An 18,038-nucleotide genomic window follows, 5' to 3' on the forward strand; every position below is an offset into this window, starting at 1 on the left:
CCTGGTATTATTTATTACTGTACTACTAATTATGTATCTGGTTTGTTTAGTAGCACCAGACTCTTCATCATTATTTATACCACCATTTCTATGGGTAAACTGACTCCCAGGTCAAACTCGGTACTAGTCACTTGGGATTTTTTTCTTTTTTTTCTTTATTTTTTAGGATTAATTTTATTGGAGTATAGTTGCTTAGAGAAACAAATGGCAACCCACTCCAGTATTCTTGCCTAGAGAATCCCATGGGCAGAGGAGCCTGGTGGGCTACCATCCACAGCGTCACAGAGAGTCGGACACGACTGAAGTGATTTAGCATGCAAGCATGCATGCGTAGTTGCTTTAAAATGTTAGTTTCTACTATATGGCAAAATGAATCAGCTATACATACTATGCTTCCCTGGTGGCTCAGAGGTTAAAGCGTCTGCCTGCAATGCGGGACACCTGGGTTTGATCCCTGGGTTGGGAAGATCCCCTGGAGAAAGAAATGGCAACCCACTCCATTATTCTTGCCTGGAGAATCCCATGGACAGAGGAGTCTGGAGGGCTACATACAGTCCCTGGGGTCGCAAAGAGTCGGACACGACTGACCAACTTCACTTTCATTTTCACTTTCATACATACCACAGTGTATTAGGTTGAGTTCCCCATACTCTTCAGTAAGTTCTCATTAGTCATCTACTTTATTGTTTGTTTGTTTTTAGTCACTAAGTTGTTTCTGACCCTTTTTTGTTCCCATGGACTGTAACCCTCCAGGTTCCTCTGTCCAGGCAAGAATACTGGAGTGGGTTGCCATTTCCTTCTCCAGCCCAGGGCATTGGCAGTTGGATTCTTTACTGCTGAGCCACAGGGGAATCCCCATCTGTTTACTACGTAGTGTCAATAGTATGTATTTGTCAATCCCTGTTTCCCAGTCATTTGGAATTAAAATATCCTTTTTTCCTTCTGAAGGTCTCAGATTGCTTGGGGGAGGGGTGGAGAGGGACGTGTTCATCCATCCATCCTTTCATTCATTTAATTCATAAACAATTGCACTATGTTAGGCATGCTGTGGAGCCCTGGGGCAAAATGATGAGAAAGCCAATAGAGTTCCTGTTCTCGTGGGTCTTACAGTCTGATAGGGGAGACAGACATTAATAAAAAATTTTAAAAAATTGTAGAAATGTGGAGGTGGAGCTGCTGTGAAAGAACAGTGCCTGGGAGGGTCTCAGGGGCCTTTCCCGGGTGTCTGGTACGTCTGTGGGTTGGGTTGATGTCCTTGGGTGGCATACACTCACTGTCTTAGCTGTTAGCTTGGGGCCTTGGCAGCATTGAAAGAAAGAAAAGAAAGTGAAGTCACGCAGTGTTGACTCTTTGTGACCCCATGGACTGTAGCCTACTAGGCTCCTCCATCCATGGGATTTTCCAGGCAAGAGTACTGGAGTGGGTTGCCATTTCCTTCTCCAGGGGATCTTCCCGACCCAGGGATTGAACCCAGGTCTCCTGCATTGCAGGCAGACGCTTTACTGTCTGAGCTACCAGGGAAGTTCCTGGTTGGCAGCATTGGGTTCAGATCAAAGCAGGGGTGGTGGTAGTCTGGGTCCAACAGGCTATAGTGTAGGGTGTCTGCAACATCCAAGACTCTATCAGGGTCAGGAGCATCTGTAACAGAGGAGCAGCTGGGGAGCAAAGGAGCCTTCCAGCTCTCGGGTCAGGGAGTTCGTTCTTACTGGTGTTTTTTAAGGGATGTTTGAAGTGGAACTTTAATTTGGTTTCTTCTTATATTCAACCCAAATAACACCCCAGTCCATGCTTCCTGTCACTGTGGCTTCCTGTGGCCAGACAAGTTGAATTAATCTTTCTGGCTATAATTGCTCCCATCTCATCTTGCATTTTTTCACTACTTCTTTCTTGGTCCCAACCCCTTTGTAATTCCTCTTTTTCCTCTTGTTTGGTTTCTCCCATTTAGAGTGACTAAAGCCGCTCTTCTGTGTTTTTATCCAATTAACATCCAATGACATTCTCTGAGGTGAAAGAGGAAGGGAGTAGAGCTCTGTCTTTATAAGCAACATTGGTGCACATGTTTTCTTTAATGCTCCCACTTACACTCTGCTCAGATGCTACCTTCCCTGGGGAATGTGTTTCGTTTGTGTTTGCCCAGTTTACTAGTTGTTTCTTCTCCCTTCCACAGCATGCGGTTTGCAAGTTTGTTAGTTGGTTCTACTCTTTGGCTTGTGGGAAACTGTCCAAGCTCATAAATTTTCGCCACGTAGATCACATTCTCACCCCACCTTGCGCAGGACTCTGAGGTCATGAACTGGCTGGATGCCTCTTGGGGTAAGTGTGATGTGATGCTCTGCGTTCACTGGGTCATGGAGGATTGTTGGCCCTGTTCTTCCTGGCAGAGGGATGATCCAGGAGGGGTATTTTGAGACCTAACCAGGATGCTATGCCCGGTGACCGAAGGCCACCCAGCAGGCCAGAGGTGGAGGGTGAGTCAGGTATCCCGAGTGTTGACTCTGGAGTGACCACACTGACCACAGCCACGAGTCAGACCAGTGGTTTTTTTTTCCTTTAATTTACTTAAAAAAAAACTTTTTAGAGTAGTTTCAGATTTATGAGAAAATTGTAAAGACAGTACAGAGAGTTTTCACATACTCCCCAGTTTCTTCTGTTAATGTCATACATTTGGTCTGTCACAATTAAGAAACAGATACTGATAAACTATTAATTAGAGTTCATACTACTGCTGGTATAACAGGAGTCATGTATGGGTGTTAGAGTTGGACCATAAAGAAGACTGAGCACTGAAGAATTGATGCTTTTGAACTGTGCTGTTGGAGAAGACTCTGGAGAGTCCCTTGGACTGCAAGGAGATCAAGCCAGTCAATCCTGAAGGAAATCAGTCCTGAATATTCATTGGATGGATGGATGCTGAAGCTCCAGTACTTTGGCCATCTGATGGGAAGAGCTGACTCATTAGAAAAGACCCTGATGCTGGAAAAGATTGAATGCAGGAGAAGAAGGGAATGACAGAGGATGAAATGGTTGGATGGCATCACTGACTCAATGGATATGAGTTTGACCACACTCCAAGAGATAGTGAAGGACAGGGAAGTCTGGAGTGCTGTAGTCCATGGGGTCACAGATAGTCGAACGTGACGGAGTAACTGAACAACAAGAGTTCATACTTTATTCAGATTTGCTTAGTTTTATCTAAGTTTTTATAGAAGTTTTATCTTAGATTTTATCTGTGTTCCAGGACCCCATCCAAGATGCCATACTACATTCAGTTGTCATGTCTTACTAGGCTGTGATAGTTTCTGAGACTTTCCTTGTTCTTGATGATTTTGACAGTTTTGAGGAGTACTTGTTGGGTATCTTACAGGATGTCACTGTATTAGAATTTGTCTTTTTTTTTTTTTTTCATGATTACACTGTGGTTAAGGGTTTTCAGAGGAAGACCACAGAGGTACAGTGCCATTTTCATCATTGTATGGTGAATCTTTTTAAAAAATTTATTTATTTTTTTGGCTGTTCTGTGTCCTTATTGCTGCACGCAGGCTTTTTCTAGTTGTAGTGAGCAGGGCTTTTTCTTCATCGCAGTGCATGGGCTCTAGGCTCACAGGCTTCCATTGTTGCATGTTGCAGCAGGAGGGCTCGATAATTGTGGCGCACAGACTTAGTTTCTCTGCAGCATGTGGGATCTTCCCAGACGAGGGATGGAACCTGGGCCTTCTGCATTGGGAGTGCAGAGTGTTAGCCACTGGACCACCAAGGAAGTCCCCTCTGCCTATCACTATTGATCTCAGTAGAATAGGGACCTGGCTGAGGTCATGGTTATTTATCTCTTTCTCCTTGTAAAGTTATTCTTTTTTCTCCTTTCTGTACTGTTCTCTGTGGAAATTACTATGTGCAGTCTATGCATAGGGAGTGAGGAGCTATGCTCCCCTTCCTTTAGGGCAGAGTATCTAAATCAATCATTTTCAATTCTGCATGGGAGATTTGTCTGTTCTTTCCCATTTATGTCCTGGAGAAGGGAATGTCCTGAAGAATCCACTCCAGTATTCTTGCCTGGAAAATCCCATGGACAGAGGAGCCTGGTGTGCTGCAGCCCATGGGGTTGCAAAGAGTCAGACATGACTGAGCATGCATGCATGTCCCATTTATGTACTTATTCAGTCACTTGCTTATATCAGTATTTGCTCAAAGATACTCATTTTTATATTTTGAATTTTTTAAAAAAAAAATTGGCCATGCTGCACATCTTGGGGATCTCAGTTCCCCAGCCAAGGACTGAACCCAGGCTACAGCAGTGAAAGCAGCAAGTCTAACACTAGACCACCAGTGAAAGTGTTAGTCATTCAGTCGTGTCTGACTCTTTGTGACCCCATGGAGTGTAGCACACCAGGCTCTTCTGTCCATGGAATTCTCCAGGCAAGCATACTGGAGTAGGTAGCCATTCCCTTCTCCAGGGGATCTTCCTGACCCAGGGATCAAACCTGAGTCTCTTGCATTGCAGGCAGATTCTTTACTGTCTTAGCCATCAGGGAAGCCCAGGCCACCAGGGAACTCTTTAATTTTTATACTTTGGATTTTAATCCAATATTGTTATTCAGTTGCCAGGTCGTGTCCGACTCTTTGTGACCCCATGGGCACACTAGGCTCATCTGTCATCCACTATCTCCCATTGCTCAAACTCATGTCCATTGAGTCTGTGATACTATCTAACCATCTCATCCTCTGCCGCCCCCTTGTCCTTTTGCCTTCAGTCTCTCCCAGCATCAAGCTCTTTTGCAGTGAGTTGGCTCTTCGCATTAGGTGGCCAAAGTATTGTGGAAGTTTCAGCATAAGTCCTTCCAATGAATATTCAGAATTGAGTTCCTTTAGGATTGACTGATTTGATCTCCTTGCAGTCCAGGGGGCTCTCGAGAGTCATCTCCAGCACCATAATTCAAAAGCATCAATTCTTTGGCATTTGGCCTTCTTTTATAGTTCAATTCTCATCTCCGTACCTGGCTACTGAAAAATCATAGCTTTGAATCCAAGACCGCTTTGTTTATTTTGTTGCTCAGGGTGTTCTAGCTTTGGCCCCTAGGCACTCCAGTCTCTTTGACATTCCTTCATCATTGTGGCTTTTTTTTTTTTTTTAACTTTAAAAGCCTTTTCTACTTTTTAACACCACAAGACACTCCAGGCTTAGCTTATATATTTTCTACCCCAGTCCTAGAATCAGCTGTTTCTTTAAGGAGCTCTGGTTCCTTTAGGGGAAAAATTTATTGATATTAGAAACCAAGATTTGGGCCCTAGGTATGTTCACTGCAACAGAAATGTTACTGCTCCTAAGCAATCTTGGCTTACAGAGCAAGGGAAAACATGTGTGTATTGTGTATAAACATATTTATAAATATGTAACCATCTGTCTTTATTAAGCTAAACATGAGTTTATACTGATATCTATGGTTCTAATCTCTTATCACGGGGATCATCCTAGTCTTCTCCCCTTGCATGTCTAACTCCCCACTCCAACAGTGAGAAACGGAGCTCCAACATCTGCCATCCATTTACTTGTTCAATTCCCATGTATATATTTAGTGGTTTCAGAATTGCTAACCCATCCCTCTGTGGGAAGCAACTTTATTGGCAACAGTGAAATAGTATGGTATTGTTCCTTTTGCTTTTGGACTTGAAGACTCCACTTATTTCCAGAGTTTCTTTTTCCTCACATGCTTTAGTGAGGTGGTTTCATATATTTGTAATCCAGTTAGGTTCTTTTAATCTTACGACTTTTTGAAAGAGAGAAATTGGAAGATAAAGACTCGGCCATCAGGGCCCTGAGTTAGAGAAAGCTTGTGAACGATTCATTTTCTTATATCTATCCAATGTTTGGTGGCTCAACGCCACTGGATGGTAGGGTTCTTATAATCTTTTCTCCCCTCTGCTTGCTTTGGTTCCTACCTGATTGGTATGGATTGAATGTTTATGACCCTGCCAAAATAAAATGTTAAAGTCCTAATGTTTAATGGTATTTGGAGGTGGGACTTCTGGGAGGTAATGAGGTCATGAGGGTGGGGTCCTCGTTATGGGATTAGTGGCTTTAAGAAAAGAAGGGAGTGAGAGATCTCTCTCTTCATACACACATATGTGCTGAGGTGAGGACTTTCTCCATCTGCAAGAAGCCTGGAAGAGATCTCTCATCAGGAGCTGAATCAGGAGCTAGCACTGTGATCTTGGAATTGCCAGCCTCCAAAACTGAGAAATTTCTGCTAAGCCCACTTACTCCATGGTGCTTTGTTACCATAGCTTGAGCAGACCGACACATCATTATACGTAGAAACAGGAGAGGCACCCCTGGGCTGTTGAGGGGCTCTTTCTTTTAAATTTTATTTATTTTTAATTGGAAGATAATTGGTTTATAATTGTGTTGATTTCTACCATACATCAGCATGAATCAGCCAAAGGTATACACACGTCCCCTCCCTCCTGAACCTCCCTCCCATCTCCCACAGAGCATTGGGTTTGAGCTGTCTGCATCATATAGCAAATTCCCACTGGCTGTCTTTTACATATAGTAATGTGTATGTTTCAATGCTACTCTCCCAATTCGTCCCATCCTCTCCTTCTCCTACTGTGTCCACCAAGTCTGTTCTCTAAGTCTGCATCTCTTTCTTAAACCAAGTTCCGCTGATTCCCTTTCTACCTTTAAACAGCAAAGGGACCCCTCTTTCTCCCAGTGCATCTGGGATAGGAGTTGGATCTAGGTAAGGTTCTTAGTGGTGCCCCAGGGTAAAGCCTCTCCCTTGGTGTTGCCTGAGGATATCTGATGGGACACCTTGGACAAAAACCAGCAATAGGATCAAAGGAATGCTTGTCAGGGGAAGGATTATAATTAAGATCTTTGGAGGAAAGCATAATCTTTTTTCCCAAGCCGAGTGAGGCCAAGTGAGAGGAGGACCTGGTTTTAAAAGCAGGAAGCTGATTCATGTCAGTGTATGGCAAAAACCACTACAATATTGTAAAGTAATTAGCCTCCAATTAAAATACATTAATTAATTTTAAAAAATCAGGAAGCATGCTGAGAAGTGTTGTGGGCTGCACTAATAGATGGTTTAGAGCTGGAATCCAGCCCCAGCTGTTGGGTGCAGTTGGCTGTCCTGCACTCTGGGCTGCTCTGTTGACTGGTGGGATCAGCGGCAGGTCCTGTCTGATGAACCTGGAGCCGCTTTGTCAACCTTAACGTTGCAGTGTGGATGTGAATGATGGTCCAGATTTCCAGGTTAAAAGCCTCAGCTTCCTTGAGGCAGGTTTTTCCCCCAGGATGCTGAATGTGTGATTTTAGCTGCTTTAGACACGTCATTGTGTCTTTGCCCTAGAACACTCCAGTCACTTCATACAGATAGAGAAGTTATAGGAACGGTCACTAGCCTAGGAAATAGAAAGAAGCCTGAAGCTTGGGAGAATGTGTCACCCTCAATTTTTTTTTTTTTTTAAACCCCTTAACTTCCAGGGAGGGACTTCCTTTCATTGTCTCCTGGCTGTGTTTCTTCCTTTTCCTCTTCATTTTTTCACTTTTCTTTGTAGTGCTTTTTTTTTTTTTTTGGTAAACCATGTCTAGGAGTTAAAAAAAAAAATTACTTTTATTGCCTGTTTCATCTCACAGTTTGGCACCTGTTTTGATATGAGTGTTTGCGTCCTGCCGCCCTCAGGACAGTCGAAGGGTGCAGAGTAGATTTATATAGGGCTTGACCCCATGAATTCCACTGCTATGACCCAGAGAGTCTCCCATTGGAGAGATCTACCCAGAAAACAAATTATGCTTTGGTATTTAATGCAGAATCTTTCTAAATTGAGCCCCTAGGAAGAAATGAAAACATTCAAGTACTTTCTCTTTTTGCTGTTTTGTCATTTTAACCATCCAAATTAAAGTCTATGTGTTAATGTTCTACATTAGGCTAATGTCTGGAGGTTCATTTTGGACATTACCATTCAGAGTAGCTTAATGTTCAATATACAAGCATCTAGAAGAGTTCTTAGTACATAGTCCGAGTATTTAAGAGGTATTAGATCATCATCATTATTTTTAAATATATATTTTTAATCTGTTTATTTGGCTGCACTGGGTCCTGGTTGTAGTATGCCGGATCTTTTTTGGTTGCAGCTTGTGAACTCTCAGGGTTTCCCTGGTGACTCAGACAGTAAAGAATCTGCCAGCAATGCTGGAGACCTGGGTGAACTCTCAGTTTCAGCTTGTGGGATCTAGTTTCCTGACCAGGGATCCAACCTGCCCCCCACCCCCACCCCCTCTTAGGGAGCAGGAAGTCTTAGCCACTGGACCACCAGGGAAGTCCCATTATTATTATTACTACTATAAACTAAAGAACTGCTCCCATGTGGCATGTTGTGGGGCAGTAAGACAAAGATGGGGCTTGGGACCTAACATCAGTATTGGGTGTAGGTGGAGGAAATAAACTGGAATTGCTGCTATGTGTTACTGGCTTGGGAGATGTGATGATGGGCATGGGAATGATCCCTGAGCAGAGATTTGGGTTCTAAAAACTTGGAACTGGGGAGCTTTGAAAGTTTCTCATGTAATGAAAGTCAGGTATGTTAGATGGTCTCTGAAAGCCTCTTACCTTTAGAATGTGATTCTGTGTAGCTTCCCCCCTACTTGGGAGTAGAAGAAGGACGGGCTGGGGGTGAGCATTGGGAGGTTAAGTCAGCAGCCCCCAAAGTTTTTGGCACCAGGGGCCAGTTTCATGGAAGACAGTTTTTCCACTGGGGGTGGGGTGGGGATGGTTTGGGGATGATTCAAGTGTGTGACATTTACTGTGTACTTTATTTCTGTTATTACATTGTGATATACAATGATATACAATGAAATAATCATACAGCTCACCATAATGCAGAATCAGTGGAAGCCCTGAGCTTGTTTTCCTCTAACTTAATGGTGATGGGAGACAGTGACACCCCAAGTGTGATGTGCTCCTGTGAGAATCTAATGCTGCCGCTGATCTGACAGGAGGTGGAGCTTAGGCGGTAATATGAATGATGGGTTGTGGCTGTAAACACAGATGAAGCTTCATTCTCTGCTGCTTGCCTCCTGCTATGTAGCCTGGTTTATAACAGGTCCTGGACTTCTATTGGTCTGTATCCCAGGGGTTAGGGACTGCTGGGTTAAGGGATTTTGTAGAGGAGAAGGAAAAGGAGTGACTTTTTCTTCTAGGTTGGTTTCTTTTCTCAATGTGTTTTCTGGCATTCTCAGAGTAAGAGGAGTTTCCATATGCTTCTGCAATTGGTGTTAATTAAATGCAGACCATACCTCTTCAGCCCCTCTTGGCACACCCTTATAGGTTCAGCTGCAACTCAGGATAATGGGTGACTGCCAGAGGGAGGGAAAAAAAGTAATATTCCATAAAATTAGGTAAGGTCTGGCTTAGAATTCTTTGAACATAAAGGCCAGGTTATCCATTTTTATTTGCACTCTAGCCCCCTGCCCCCGCTGCAGACACATCCCTGGGAGAGGAAACCGGCACAGCAGAGATTTTGTACAGAGGTGAAGGGGAGAGAGTTGGAGGTGAGCAAGGAAGGCATCTCCGTTTTCCATGACTGCCTTTTATTTTTGTGTTTTAATTGTTGTGGTAATTAACACTCCTTGAAGGGCTTCCCAGGTGGCAATAGCGGTGGTAACTCGCCTGCCAACACAGGAGATGGGGGTTCCATCCCTGGTTTGGGAAGATCCCCCGGAGGAGGAAATGGCAACCCACTCCAGTATTCTTGCCTAGAGAATCCCATGGACAGAGGAGACTGGTGGGCTATAGTCCATGGGGTCACAAAGAGTCAGACACTACTGAAGTGACTGAGCATGCACACACGCACAACACTCCTTGAAAGAGTTGACCTTACTCCATTATCTAGTTATCCCACTCTGTCTGGGCTGTCTGGCCTTCCGCTCCAGTGACAAAGTTCCCAGCAAGGTCACCTTTGATCTCCATCCTGGTCTTCCTCTGTTTATCAGCACTGTTTGGCTTATCTGAGCACTCCTTCCTTCTGGAAACATCGGCCTCTTGCAGCCTCCGGGCCACCACCCTCTCCTAGTCTCCTCCTGTCCCACTGGCTACTGCTCCTTCTCTTCTTGACTTCTTGGGGTTGGAGTGCCAAGGCCTGGACCTTCCTGTGGATCTTACTAAATGCAGGTGATGACTCAGTGGATCTGGGGTGGGATGTAGGACTTTGCATTTCTTTTTTAAAAAATTAACTAATTTTTGGCTGTTGGATCTTCGTTGCTGGGCACAAACTTCCTCCTGACAAACGGGAGCTCCTCTCTGGTTGCGGTATGCAGGTCTCTCATTGTGGTGGCTTCTCTTGTTGTAGAGCAGAGGCAACAAGAGAAGCCTGGCTTGGAATAACACCGGACTCTTACTGGTGAGTTTTCACCCCACTTAGGTTAAGACCCAGAGTCTTACTGAGGCCCACAGACCCTCGTGGTTTTTGTCCTGCCCTCTGCTCTGCCCTCCCACCCTCCTCTGCATATCTCCATTGTGTTTTGCCCAGGTCAGCTTTCGTGCTGATTCTCCAATGCACGCAGCGCATCCCTTCCTCTGTGGCTCCAGCTTGCCCTTTTCTTGGCCCTAGCCTGCCTTACAGAGATCTCTTCCTCTCTTTCAAATCAGATGTTCCTTTCTCAGAGAGACCTTGCTTGCCCACTGTATCTGATGACGGACCTTCACTACCACTACCTTGCTCTCTCTCCTCACCCTGCTCTATTTCTTCATGGCACGGGCCACTGTGAGTTACTTGCTCTCTCTTCCCTCCCCGTCAGCCCCATGAATGTAAGTCTGGGAGGGGACTCTGTCTCTTCTCGGAACTGTTCTAGGAGAGGGTCTAGCATGGCTCTCAACAGGAACTCGTTAGAGATTAAATAAAACCTTAGTACCACCATATCCTGGATGAGCTGGATGACCACCAGTCTCTACCTCTCAGTCCAGTGCCTCGTTTATAATGGTTTAGGCTGCAGATTATATTATAACATTTTAATTGTTGTAAGCTGTTGGGAAAGAACTGAGGTAGACTGGGCACACAAGTGAGGCTGTTACACCGCGAGAAGAACCAGTGTCTCCGTGGCAGCCTGCACAAGTGAAGGCTTCTACCCTGTGATGGTGAGTGTCTTCCTGTTCCCAGCATGTGTGGTGAATTAATTTCAGCAAAACTTATATTATCATGCATTTTAAATTCATGTTTTGAAGTTGGATTGTATTGGTTTTTAAAATCATATTTGTATTTAACATGCAAATTTGTCTTGATTTTCTTGTGTCATAAGAACTAAAATGGTCTTATATTTGTATGCTAAGTGAACACAAAAGGTCTTTCAGAATGTTTTTTCTTTAAAGGCGTATGTACCTTATGCAAGCACGTGAAAGGCTCAATAGGAATTAATCAGTATTACAAATGCAGCTGAGGACAGGGACACCTAGGAACAGGTCTTAACTTCCCAAAGTCCTTGTGAAGAGCTATTTTTGACAAAACAAGGGTAGTAGAGTCTCTGAGTGGGCCATTAAATTTTAGCATGCTTTCAAGAGAGAAATTTTAAAATACTTATATTCACATGAATTCAAAAGAACATACATACTGACAAACCCTGAAAGGCTTGAACATATAACCCTTTTGTTTGTTTATATAACTGAAACTTCAAGTTCTTATTACAGATTCAATTTCTGACTATTGAAAAACAGTATGAATTGTGAAACTTCTTACTGGAGACATCTGTATCAAATAAAGATATTTAAATATACGATAGAGATGATGGAGTTGATAGCTTTTACCCACCAGTGCCAGGGCCCGAGTTAGGAAGGCATGCAGGAGAAGCTCCCAGTTCTAGTTTTTCCCCAGACCTTTCTGCCATCCCCTGGCTCCTGGAACAAGAGCAGAAGAGATTCTGTACTTAGGCATGGGGCCCAAGAGGGAGACAGATTCTTACTCTAAGGAGAAGTGATGGTCGCCCCACGTGTGTTTCATTTGTGTATATGTGTTCGTTTATATCCTGATCACTTGTGTCAGAGTCCCTTTGGGCTGCTCTAATAAAACCCGAGGCTGGTGGCTTATAAACAGCAGAAGCTTATTTCTCATTCTGGAGGCTGAAGGTGGCAGCATGTGGTGTTCTGGTGATGCCCTCTTCTTGGTTCATAGCTGGGGCTCTCTTGCTGCATCCTCATGTGGTGGAAGGGACTCGGGATCTTGGAGTGGTGTCTCTTTTATAAGGCCACTGGTCCTATTTACGAGGGGTTCATCCTCATAATCTAAACATCTTCCCAAGGCCCCACCTCCTAATGCCATCATGCTAGTAGGGGGATATATGTGTTAGTATTTCAACGTTTGAGATTGGATTTTGGGAGGACAGACATGCAGACCATATCAACTGCCCGGTACAATCTGAGGCTCTCATATTTACAAGTGAGCCCAGTGATGTGGAGCTGTGAAGTCACGGAGACTAAATAGGGCAGAAGACAGCAGAATATGAAGTCAGGGACAGGGTGGGAGTGCTTTGGGAAAGGAGAGAGGGAGTCAAGGATTGTGGAAATGTTCAGGATATCTGAAACTTCAGTCAGCTTTTCAGTTTCCTGAGTTACTGATGAGAACATGACGCCAGTGGTTGGGGTGACTTTGAGGTCTGGGAGAGTTCCCCTCCCCTGGCTGCCCACCCAGGACAATTCTGGAGACGAAGATTGCACTGGGGAACAAAATCCCTGGTGTCATCAAACTTTGGGATCATAACTGTCTTGAAGAACAGATAACCTGAATTGATACATGTGGGAATCTGCTGCTGCTGCTGCTAAGTCGCTTCAGTCATGTCCGACTCTGTGCGACCCCATAGACAGAAGCCCACAAGGCTTCCCCGTCCCTGGGATTCTCCAGGCAAGAACACTGGAGTGGGTTGCCATTTCCTTCTCCAATGCATGAAAGTGAAGTGAAAGGGAAGTCGCTCGGTCGTGTCTGACTCTTAGCGACCCCATGGACTGCAGCCTACCAGGCTCCTCCGTCCATGGGATTTTCCAGGCAAGAGTACTGGAGTGGGGTGCCATTGCCTAGGTTTCTATTTTATGTGTTTATATTTTGTTTTTGGTCATATGTCAGGATTTTAGTTCCCTGACCAGGGATCAAACTCTGGCCATGGCAGGTGAAAGCTCTGAGTCCTAACCACTGGACTGCCAGGGAATTCCCATAGATTTCTGTTTTAGAAGGCTAATTTTAATTTTTTAATATTTTGAGTGACTTCACAGTAGCATCATCTTTTCATTTTTAATAGTCATACTATGTGATATTCAGTAGGTTTCTGTGGACAGTTCCAGATGTCTGTTATTTCCAGTATAGTCTTTCTGGGTCCCATGCAAATGACTGTGATTGATACATTTTTGAGATTGGGTGGTTTGTGAATTGATGCCCACAGGGATGTCTGTGGACCCTTCTCTTCCAGGGGGGCTCTGGATTTTGTAATCATTTGGACAAGTTTGTTCATGATGCCAGCTCCCTCAGTCTTTTTCCCTGATGAGGACAAAGATGACAGATTTTCCTGATTTGATCTCTTTTAGAGGACCAGGAAGAACTACTTTGCAGAGGGTGTCACATACCTTCCAGGGGAGGATGTTTAGCTTTGGAATTCACTTTGCAGAAATCCTCTTTGAAGAGGCTCCAGGAATGAGGCTTGTTACAACTGGCATTGTTGGAATTCCAGAGGGTTCCTTTACTCCCTTTAGGAGATGCTTGATAACCCCAGGACCTATTTTCTACTTTTGGAACACACGCATCTTGTGAACTTGGCATCTGAAGCTGGGAAGAAAAGCCGCAGTGATGCTGACAATCAGAGTTTAGTGTTTTAAACAGTGATACATCCAGTTGGAGGTAGTAGGCATGCGAGAAGGGAAGGCATGGAGATTTGTTATGGAAACGCTTGACTTTTTTTAATTGTTGAAGTTTTAAAAAGGGATTCAGAGCTATTTGCATCATACATGATTTATTAATTCATCCATTCATTTATGGGTGCTGGGATATGGCAAAGAGGAAGGCCACCCTGAGGTGTGACACATCCATTGAGTTTGGATAGACAAGAGACCCCTCTGTAGTGCGACATGGTGATGTGTTCTGGTTCACAGACATCCAGTGACCATGTCAGGATAACTACCAGATACTGTGAAAGTGTTAGTTGCTCAGTCATGTCCGACTCTTTGTGACCCTAGAGACTATAGCCTGTCAGGCTCCTCTGTCCATGGAATTCTCCGGGCAAGAATACTGGAGTTGCCATTTCCTTCTCCAGGGGATCTTCCCAACCGAGGCAATCAAACCCTGGGTCTCCTGCATTGCAGGCAGATTGTTTGCCATCCGAGCCATCAGGGACGCCTACCAGATGCTATGGGAAGCCAAAAAATGAAAATGTGATTCCTGCTCAAGAAAGAATGCAGGTCTCAGGGACAGAAGGTCTGGGTCTTAATCTCGACACTGCCCCCAAGCCAGGTATGAGACCATGGGGGCAATTACTGTCCCTCAGAGCTTACGCATCTCTAATGGGAGAAATTATCAGTAGACTCCCTCACAAGTGGGGCTGCAAGGATCTGACCAGATAAGATGATGTAAGGGAGAGCCTGGCGTGGTTGCAGCCTGGTGGGTCCATGGGCTCACAAAGAGTCAGGCACAACTGAGCGACTGAGCACGCATCCTGATTGATGGACAGTAACTGCATGTGTGTGGTGTTGAGGGGGCTTTTGAAGTTAGATTTGGACATAAAAATGCAGCGACAACGCTGTATTGATATGTTTTGTGCTCAGGCTCCATATGGAAACTATAGCACATATGTCAGGGATCTGTTATGTCTGGTTAAGAACTTGTCTGTGGACCTGGCAACATAAAGACGTGCATTTATTCAGTCAATAACTATTTATTAAATTTCCACTCTGGACATAGCACTGTGCTTTAGATTTCTCAACCCTCTGGTTTCTTAATTAGTTAATAAATTATTTCAGGATGCTGGTGGTTAATGCTGTTTGGTTAACCAGTGGGGTTTTTAGCCTCTGCCTCAGAGGCATTTAAAAACGTTTTATGATCAAAGTCAGCTTTCTTGTGGCCATAAATGCCACACGGCACTTCTTTTTCACTTATTATTTCCTACTTCATTTAGCGTACAATCTGTGATTTAATTTTCCCAAGCACGTTGTGAAGTCACCATTAATAATCTGACTTTAAAGATAGGAAAACTCTCAGAGAAGTTAAACAACTTGTCCAGAGCTGGAATTTAATCTGAGTGCAGTGTTAGACCCATTTCTGGCCCCCGCACCTAGCTGTTCTCTCCATTACTGATCTTCAGAATTGCAAACTTGGTGTCTTAGCTTTGCCTTGGTGGAAGAACTTAAAAAAATTATTTATTTATTTATTTTTGGCTGCGCTGGGTCTTTATTGTTGTGCAGGCTTTTCGTTAGTTTTGTCAAGCGGGGGCTGCACTCTTGTTTCGGTGTTTGGACTTCTCTTTGCGGTGGCTTCTCTTGAAGCTCTGCAGGCACCCAGACTTCAGTAGCTGCAGCACGTGGGCTCAGAATTTGTGGCTTGCAGATGCTAGAGCACAGGCTCAGTAGTTGCAGGGCACTGGCTTAGTTGCTTTGTGCCATGTGGGATCTTCCCGGATCAGGGATCGAAACCCGTCTCCTGCATGGAAGCCCCGGGAGAACTTTTAGAAATCATTTCAGGGGTCAAGAGGGGAAGAAGGACAAATAATATTTCTGAAACCTTTTTTGGATGTGAATTCTGATTTCTTTTAGACCATGTGAAGTAGAAAATACCACCGAATTTTAAAGGTAAAGTGGGGAATATGAAAGAGGAGTGGGATCAAAACCAACGGAAGTGGAGCAGAGACTGACGTGGTGGGGGACCATCCATGGGGTGGGGCAGTAGAAGGCTGCACTTCAGAGGTGAGGTGTGAGGATCCCGGGGAGGCCAGCTTGGTGCCCATGCTCTGCCCTGACTCCGATCCGGTTAGTGAGTCCCTGTGACCCCTGATCTTCAGGCCCCTGGTTGATTCTCCAAAGTCTACAACCGTAGTATAACAGGAACCTTCCTGCAGGCTTTTCCTTTCTCTTTGCCACCCTCCCTTTTGTGCAAGGTGAGTTTCAGGGGAAGCTACAGCTACTACCTCCCCCCCCGCCCCCCAGGTAGAAACGTTTTGGTCATCATGCTCATTTAAGGACATTCAAATCATACTTAAGTCTGTAAGGTAGACAGTCACTCTGCCATCATTTTCAAGCCTCAGTCTATTTTTGAAATGGTTTTCTCAGGGAATTCTAAAGACTTGTGTGTGAGACATTTCCTTTGAAATCTTGTTAAGTTTGGTTAGTTTCCTTTGTTGTTGTTTTTTTCCCCCTACAGAATGGATGGATGGAGGGATTGATAGATAGGAAGAAAGAAAATAAAGCTTACTTTAGGCAAGGCTGCCTGTTTCGGTCCTGTTTGGGAGTACACTGGAAGATCGGTATGCACTTTGCTTTGTTGTTGACTGTTCCACACTCTGATTTTCACTTTTATGTTGTTGAGGGTCTAATGTGGCTACTCCTGCACAAAATTCATATCTTCCCACCAGTCCTACAGGCAAGTCCTTTTGGAGTGAACATTTTGTCCACTCATAAGGGGTGTAAACTTGTATTATCAGACCGGCAGTGGCTCCTCTCTGAACGAGGCAGTCACCAAAGCCCACTCAGGGGAAATTAATTTTTGGTTGGTGGCTCATTTCTTATTTTCTGGAATCAAGTTTATGACTGAACACGGGCTCGTCAGCTCCCTGCCCCTACTTTAAACACTCTCTTAAATGACTTGCATGATCAGATAGGATTATTCATTCCAAGCAAATGTCCAAAGACACAGTCCCTGTTTCACGCCGGCTGCCCTCCTGGGTGCTGGGGCCTGGCTGCTGGGGCCTGCTGTGCTCTGGATGGAGGGCAGAGGACGGTGGGGAGGTTTCTCATTGTCTGGCTGCATACCTTCAGCAGCCATGAGGGCCTCTGGGATGGGCCGGAGGTGGAATGGGCTGCAGGTAGCACTGGGAACTTGAGTGGGGAGGTGGGAGTTGTGGCCTGGCATTGTGACTAATCTCCAGGCTCAGCTGGTAACATGTGATGGCCCAGAGAGGAAATGTTTCTATCTGGCATATGTTCATAGTTCTGCCAAGTGCTAAGCTCTTTGTTCTTACTCACACACACGCTCATTGATCTTGCTAACTAAAGCAATTATCATCATTTAGCGGTCTTTCCCAAAAGCATTATTTCCACTCCAGAACACCTCTTTTATTTGCCAAGTGCCACAGTGTTTCATCCTGGCAATTGGTCAGCATTTACTGCCAAATTATATAAGTCCTTGGTTGGGTTTAGTCCCTGACTGAACAAGTGTGCTGTGGTAGAGTGCATTAGGAGGGTGATACGGCCTGGTGGCTGAAGACGGAGATCAGCTGTCCTTAAATCCATTCATTAATTCAGTGTTTACACTGTGATTGGGAAGGAAATCCACATTTGCTTATGACACCCGTGCCCAGCTGAGAAGTGTCATTCTGTGAAAATCCTGGATTGAGGTCTGTTGTCAAGGAAATGTAAATTGTGGACATTTCATGAAATTCACATACGTGGATTAATTTGTTAACGGGGAACTAAGAATGTGATAAACCAAGGTGGCCTTACTCAAAGATTGAAATGTAATTAGTGATGACTGTAGTGCAGCAGCTAATGAAAAGGACTACAAACCTTAGAAAAGAATTTTATTAAGAAATATTAGGAGAAATATTTTCATAGAAAACTCAGCCTCAGTGTAAGAGGAGATTATGGGTAAAATGACTTCATTTAGTAAATATTTTAAAAAAGCTTCACACTGAATAAATTTTTACAGAAGCTCTTCTGTTAAAAATAATATTTGTTATAATTTTTAATGAGTATGGACTCTACTAGAGATGCAGAATAAAACATGCCAGCACTGGTTGGAAATGAGAGATCAAGACACACCCCTTGGTCATTGTGGTCTTGGCCTGCGAGTGTTGTTTCATCTAA

The 18,038-nt window shown here is 44.3% G+C and overlaps 1 protein-coding gene across 7 annotated transcripts in view; it reads left to right on the forward strand.

Annotated features, from left to right (window-relative positions):
* Positions 1–18,038, forward strand: part of CGNL1 (cingulin like 1) — a 170,888-nt gene that overhangs the window by 36,006 nt on the left and 116,844 nt on the right. Inside the window, exons 1-2 of one of the 7 annotated variants that reach the window (XM_043919012.1) lie at positions 10,306–10,315; positions 17,246–17,247. The exons of 3 other annotated variants lie outside the window; for them this stretch is intronic. The gene's annotated coding sequence lies outside the window, so the exon portion shown is untranslated. Of the gene's footprint in view, positions 1–2,179; positions 2,314–10,305; positions 10,316–10,347; positions 10,399–11,108; positions 11,133–17,245; positions 17,248–18,038 lie in introns of those variants that run through there. 3 more of the 7 variants (XM_043919013.1, XM_043919017.1, XM_043919016.1) reach the window with 3 other exon arrangements.

The sequence above is a fragment of the Cervus elaphus genome, chromosome 12 (assembly GCF_910594005.1).
Source record: "Cervus elaphus chromosome 12, mCerEla1.1, whole genome shotgun sequence".
Taxonomy (NCBI): Eukaryota; Metazoa; Chordata; class Mammalia; order Artiodactyla; family Cervidae; genus Cervus; species Cervus elaphus.